This window comes from Triticum dicoccoides, chromosome 2B (assembly GCF_002162155.2).
Source record: "Triticum dicoccoides isolate Atlit2015 ecotype Zavitan chromosome 2B, WEW_v2.0, whole genome shotgun sequence".
NCBI lineage: Eukaryota > Viridiplantae > Streptophyta > Magnoliopsida > Poales > Poaceae > Triticum > Triticum dicoccoides.
The window spans coordinates 20570450-20577559 of NC_041383.1; positions in this window are offsets into that span (position 1 = coordinate 20570450).

Genomic DNA, 7110 nt, shown 5'->3' on the forward strand with positions numbered 1-7110 from the left:
GAAGATCATTCCTCGCTTTCCAAATATTCCAAAGCAACGTGAAACTGGTATCCAGATCTAAGTCAGCATGATGAGAAGATAAAATCCTTTGAATCACATCAGAAGGATATAAGTTATGATTGAACTCATCAGACTTAAGACCAAATAGGAACCAAATAGCTCTAGTGAAATTGGAAGTAAAGAAAAGATGCAAGTCTGTCTCCGTCTCGCCGCACCTGCAACATTCCTTTTTAATGTGAGTAGAATACCTGGATCCCCTAAGCCCTGAAGCTAAAGCTCTTCTTAGAATTCTCCACGCAAAGGTTTTGACTCTTGGAGCCAGGTTTTTGCTTTTCCAAACCTGATTGAGAATAGAAATTTCAGAATCTGAAATAGTGTGACTTTGAGATTGTAACCTGGGTTGGGCCTCCTGCATCAAAGCTTTATAAGCACTTTTAGTGGTACACTCCGCATTAGGAGTATGAATCCAACATAAAGTATCGTCCATATTAGCATTAATGATAGGAGTTTGTAAAATATTTCTCTTGAAATTATCATCAAAAAAGATATTAATTTTATCCTCATCCCAACTCTTACAATTTGGTTTCCAAAGATCACTAACAACTTTAGGACAAGGGATACCTAGATTAGGTTTAAGGTGATCATAAATATTGTCCCAATCATTGCACCAAGGACTAGTCCAAATACAAGTATTACCATTAGCAATTTGAGTATGACTAGCCTTACTAATGAAAGGAAGAACTTTGAGAATAGAGGACCAGAAAGCAGATTTAGGAACATTGCCATTCACTTTCCAAATTGAAGAGTTATGAAAATATTTGGCTTTGAGAACTTTCGTAACAAGAGAATTAGGACTCTTAATAACTCTCCAAGCCATCATAGCAACCATAGACTTATTCATCATATAAAGATCTCTAATGCCTAGACCACCTTGATGCATAGGTTTGCAAATATCATCCCAAGCCCTAAAGCAGATAGGTTTGGAAGCATTATCCTTATCAATACCTGTCCACCAGAACTTTCTAATTATGGAAGTGAGTTTATTAATGGTGGATTTACTTAAAAGGATATTAGACATGTAATACACAGGAAGGGAAGCAAAAACAGATTTAATAAGAGTGAGTCTTCCTGCATGAGACAACCTGTTAGCCTTATAGCAATTAAGTTTAGCTCTAAACTTATCAATAATAAAATTATAAGCTGCAGGTCTATTTTTACCAGGTAAAATAAGAGGATGGCCAAGATGAGTAGTATTACAATCCATATTAGGAGCAGGAAAGATATTCTTAATTTGGTTTCTCAAATTATCATTAGTATTTTTACTAATAAGTATGGCAGATTTATTTCAATTAGGAGTTTGACCAGAAACAGCACAAAACTGATTAATAATAAAAGCAGTCGTATTGGCATCATTATTATCTGCTCTGCCACAGACAATCAGGTCGTCCGCAAACATGAGAGAGTGGATAGGGGGCAACCTGGGCCTAATTGGATACTGCTGAAATGATTGGCATTTAAAGCCTCCTGCATTGAAAGCGACAATTCATTGACTGCAAGAATAAAAAGATACGGTGACAGGGGACAACCTTGTCGAATGCCTCGGGATCCCTTAAAACTGCCAAACGGTTGCCCATTAATGTTAACAGAAAAGGTGGCAGAGGAGATACATTCCATGATTAAATCTATGAAATGACAATGCAGCCCTTTTCGGAACAACGCCCTTCTGATAAAGCACCATTCAATTCTGTCAAAAGCTTTGGCCAAATCTATTTTAAGCATAAAGGCTTTGTGCTTCCAGGATTTAAGCAGAAAGGAGTGAGTGATTTCTTGAGCAATAACAATATTATTAGTAACCCTCCTGCCTGAGACTCATGGATATAATCAGGTAGAAGATCTTTGAGTCTATTGGCCAAAGTTTTGGTGATAATTTTATAAACTACATTACAAAGACTAATGGGCCTGAAATCTTGAGGAATTTTAGCATTTTCTTTCTTTGGAATTAAAGTGATACAGGTTTTATTAAGCTGAGGATGAAGCTTACCCCTTGCGTAGAAATCTTGAACTAATTTGGTTATGTCTTCTCCTATCCACTTCCACGCTGAGAGGTAGAAGGCTACATTCAGCCCATCTGGTCCAGGGGATGCATTCTTCTTCATTCCTTTAAGGACCTGCAAAACTTCATCTTTGTCTAGAGCAGTAGGACAATCCATTATATTCTCATTATTATTGTTCAGAGAAGGAAGAGTATCTAAATTGGGGTTACTGGATGAGAATAAATTAGTGAAGTAGTTTATGAAGCAGTCCGCAATCTCATCTGGGCTTTGAAGAATTTTATTATTATGATCAATGATTGAACTAATTCTATTCTTCCTTCTCCTTTTAAGCACTGAATTATGGAAATAATTAGTGTTCCTATCACCTTTAGTAGCCCAATGCCTTTTAGCCCTTTGCCTATAAAATTCTATAAGTTTAGTCATAGTCTTGTCATATTGCTCGATGAGGCTAGCTTCCCTGTTGTGATCCTGTAAATGAATAGGATTAGCTTGTAGCATCTCCAAATCTTTGTGAATGATGTCAAGCTGTTGCTGCAAAGGTCTTTTGCTCTTACTCCATTTCTTGAGGGAACCTGCAAGTAAGGCAGCTCTAACATGGAAAGGTTTATTATTAGATGTGATCCAATTATTCTTAGCCATATCATGATAATCTTCCTCTAAAAGCCACCAATTCTCAAATTTGAAAGGTCTTTTTGTTTTAACAGTAACAGGATTGGAGATAGTAAGAATTGGTACATGATCACTATACATAATTGGCAAGTTGTACACAGCAGTATTAGGAAATACTTTACACCATTCAACGTTTGCAAAACATCGATCAAGTCTTTCATAAGTAGGAATGGAAGTAAAACGTTTATTGCACCACGTAAAGGCAGGACCATTAAAACCCATATCTATTAAACCACATCGTTTAATATGATTAGAAAAGCTAGCCATACGACGGCGGTTTAAAACAACATTACTATTCTTCTCCAAGGGGTCAAGGATATCATTAAAATCACCCATACAGTACACAGGTTTTCCTGGAGAAGAAGAAACAAACTCCTCAACTAACTTCCATATGTCCTTGTTTTTGCGATGATGCGGGTCACCATAGATGCAGACTAACAAGAAATTAAAATTGGCACTAGTATTAACAACTGAAGCTAAGACTACATTCTGACTAGAGTAGATTATATCTAACTTGATGTCATCCATCCACATGACCCAAAGGCCTCCAGACCGGCCTTCCGCAGGAACAACAAAACAGTCACTAATAGGAAAACGATTAACTAGATCATGTGACTTAGTTTTTGAAGAAAGCGTCTCAGAAATAAAAGTTACCTTAGCGCTCGTCGATGTCATCAAATTGGCCAGGTATTGCATTTTATTACTAGCAAGGGATCTACCTAGCCCTCTGCAATTCCAGCAAATTAGGTTCATGGTTTCAGTGGCTTCCAGAACTGCATCAGAATTTACTAGTCGTGCTCCGACGCCAAATGCAGAGCAGCCCCTTTGCAGTCCGACTGGAATATCAGACTGGGAGCCAGGATCAAACGGAACATTACCTGTATCCCTTAAAGAAGTTGGAGATCGGAGCTGGCTTTGGTCCAACGACGACCCTTCTGCACTTGTAATGGCTGAACCAACTCCAGATTGTGGGTCATGGAGGGTGAGGTGAGCAGCTGCAGCTCGAGAGCCGTGGGGAACAGGAACAGGCAGACCGCCACACCCAGCATCAGCCCCACCACGCCGGTCACCACTAAGGCCACGAACCCCAGCGTCAGCCCCACCACCTTGCACCGGCATGGGATGCTCCGAGTCGCTCATATGGCCTCAGATGAACCTACTGAAACGGAACAGAGCCGGCAAGGATCTAGAGGCAGCAGCGAGTATTGAGATTGAGGTGCGGCGAGCAGCAACACGAAATCCCAAGGACCAAGGTCGAAGACGCCAGATCTGGGTTGGAGAAGCACCTTTGATGAGGAATCAGGCCAGAATAGAGGAGAAACGGATCGAATCGGGCTGTGGAAAGCTGCGACTGAGCAAGGAATTGGGGAAAAAAAGAAGGAAAAGGGGATCTGGGAGAGGCATACAGGGAAAGAAGCAACGACACAGAGGGAAAAGGTGGATCAGTAGGGAGCAAGGAGGGGTAAAGGAGGGAAAGGGGACTAAGAGGGGAAGAAAGGGATCGACATCGCGCCAGTCGCCGGCAATCGCCGGAAGTCCACTAAGTCCGCATCCATCGGTCCACTCTTGACACCAGTCATTCCGCCCAACGGGGAGTATGTCTGTAAAGCCTTTTCGGTGCAAACATCCTAATTTAAATTTGAAAGGGCAGCAAGCAGGTAGACTCGTAGAGTTAGAATCAAGAATGGTGGTCACATATGACCCGATAGCGCCTCTATACGCCCTAGGGTGGGTCCGTACGGTTACGATAGGGATTTTTAGCTCTCGGTCGTATCCATGAATACCCTGTCAAGCTTCTGATATGTGAGCAATTATTGGCCCAAATAAATTATTGCCCCGACATACTTGATTTTTAAAGATTTAAACTGTCAATCACATCAATGAATAAGAAAAGGCCAGCGAGTGTTAGACATTTAACCCATATCCTTGTTTGCACAAAGATATCACATCTTTCATGTCTTCCAGACACTTCGGAAGAACAGAAAATAGGACCGGACAGAGCTGAGCAGAGTACTAGGAGGCATTTATTTATCTAAAGTTTCTTCCCCTTGTAGGATAAGAAGAACATCAAGTGAGGTGTGCATGCGGTGTCAACATTGCGAGGCTTCCGTTGGGTTGTGAGATTAATTTAACTTCTGAGTCCCCGCAAACGAAAATTAACTTGATGAGATAACTAAATAAAAGAGTATTTAACCAAAAACTATCACAATTCATGAAACCATACCCAGAAACTACCACTTTACGTTTTTGTGTGGAAAACTACCATTTTTGTCCTAATCCGTGGCAAAAAACTATCAAATGTGAAAAGTGCCCGATTTACCTCTTCTAAACGCCTTTCTGACATGCTGGGCCCACAAGTCAGGTTGACCGTTAACTTTGACCGTTATTACAGATAGGGCCAACACGTCAATCCTCTTCTTCCACCTCTGTCCACCCTCATGAGCATTACATCGAACAGGTTATGTGCGTCTTGTGGCAGGCGACGTGGCCGGCGAGCCACACCCTGATGCAGTCCGAGTGGAAGGCTTGGCTGCACTTGGGGAGGAGCCGGAGCTGGTCCCCGTCCCCGAACTCGCTGCGGCAGATGGCGCACTCGAGCACGGCCGTGTCATCGTCGCCCTTGCCTCCCGCTTCCTTCTCCCGAAGCGCCCTCGCCTCGGCGTAGGTCATGGCGGGGAACGAGGCGACCACCTCCGGGTCGAGCACGCGCAACCGCCAAGTTGTCAGTGGTTGCGCTGCGCACGCACGCCGTGGCCAGCCAGCAGCGGCTGCGCGGGCTCGCACGCACGAGGCGGCCAGCCAACGGCGGCTGCGCTGCGCACGCACGCATGCACATGGCCTGCCAGCGACGGCCAGCTAGTAGCAGCTGCGCTGCGCACGCGCACACGCGCGGTGACCAGCCAGCCGCGGCTTCGCATGCACGCACGCCCGCCGCGGGCTCTGCCAGCGGCGACTGCTCACGCACGACCTCTGTTCGGACGACCGCGTACGCAGTCCAGACAGTGATACGACCACATGTGGGTAGGGCAACGGCAGCGTCGGCGAGCAGGCCACCGCGCCGTCAAGCAGGCAGGCCGCACCGCCGGGCGAGCAGGCAGGCCGCACCGACAAGCAGGACGGTCGTGCTGCCACGCCGCCCGGCAGGCAGGTCGACGCGCCGTGCGCTGGCCTCCGCTCGAGCTGGCTAGCTAGCCCCCGCCGTTGGCCTCCCGTTAACGGTCAAGCTGACTTGTGGGCGCAGCATGTCAGAAAGGCGTTTACGAAAGGTAAATCAGGCACTTTTCACATTTGGTTGTTTTTTGCCAAGAATTAGGACAAAAATGATAGTTTTCCGCACAAAAACGTAAAGTGGTAGTTTTTTGGCATGATTTCATGAATTGTGGTAGTTTTTGGTTAAATACTCTAAATAAAACAAACAGTTGGTGGAAATACCGCGCTGGCAAGAAGCAACATCTGTAAAGCATCCCAGAGGAGAGAAGAAAAAGGGCGATGCTGGGCGCCGGTGCGCCGGCCGAACGTTTCGGCCGGTCGCACCCTAGCCATCAGATCTGTCTGTCCTGAGCCATTGGATCTTTATCCAACCAAATCGTGCTAGCTCAGATCGTCTTCTTCCTCTCGCCAGCGCGTACGAGAAAAGGAACCGCGTCTCGCCGGCCGCGTGTGTTCTTCCTCGTCGCCGCCCCCTCGCCTGCCCTCCTCGTCTCTCGTCGCCACCCTCGCCGCCCTCGCCGGCCGCCATGGTCGCCGGTCCCAGCCCTCGGCGGCCGTCCTCGTCACCGGCTTCGGCCATGCAATAGCCCACCCCTGGGGTTGTAGTTTTCGTGGCAACCGTTGTAGCTCCGGTGGCGACGACCGGAGCTCACCGGCGTGCTCACCGGTGTGCTTGCTGGCGCTCATACCCCGCTTGCAACAACAAAAATCAAGCGCCGGAGAGGTGCCCAGTGCTGCAACCGACAACGGAAAAAGCTACAATCACTGACGAAAAAAGCTTCAACCGGCTATGAAAAAAGTTTCTAACTCGTACGACAGGAGACTATGAACAACCAAAGGAAAGTTACAACTGGTGACAAAAAAGCTTCATCTGGCGACGAAAAAAGCTTCATCCGACAATGAAAAAAGCTTCAACGGTGGAGCCGTAAGCCATGAACTCTCACCTACCTATGCAGCAAAATATCTTGCCGGTTCCAGCAATTTATTTTGCGAGTTCCAGAAAAAACAAACTCGACGTCGTCCAGTTCCACACCTGGCAAAAGTGGTTGCAACTTTTCTACCGTCTGGTTCCAGCAATAAAAATCTCTAGTTGCAGCATCGGAGCTCGTCGTCTTCACTGCCGGTCGTGCTGGTTGCAGCACGCGTGGACTCTGGCTCCAGCATCTCCAGAGCCCCC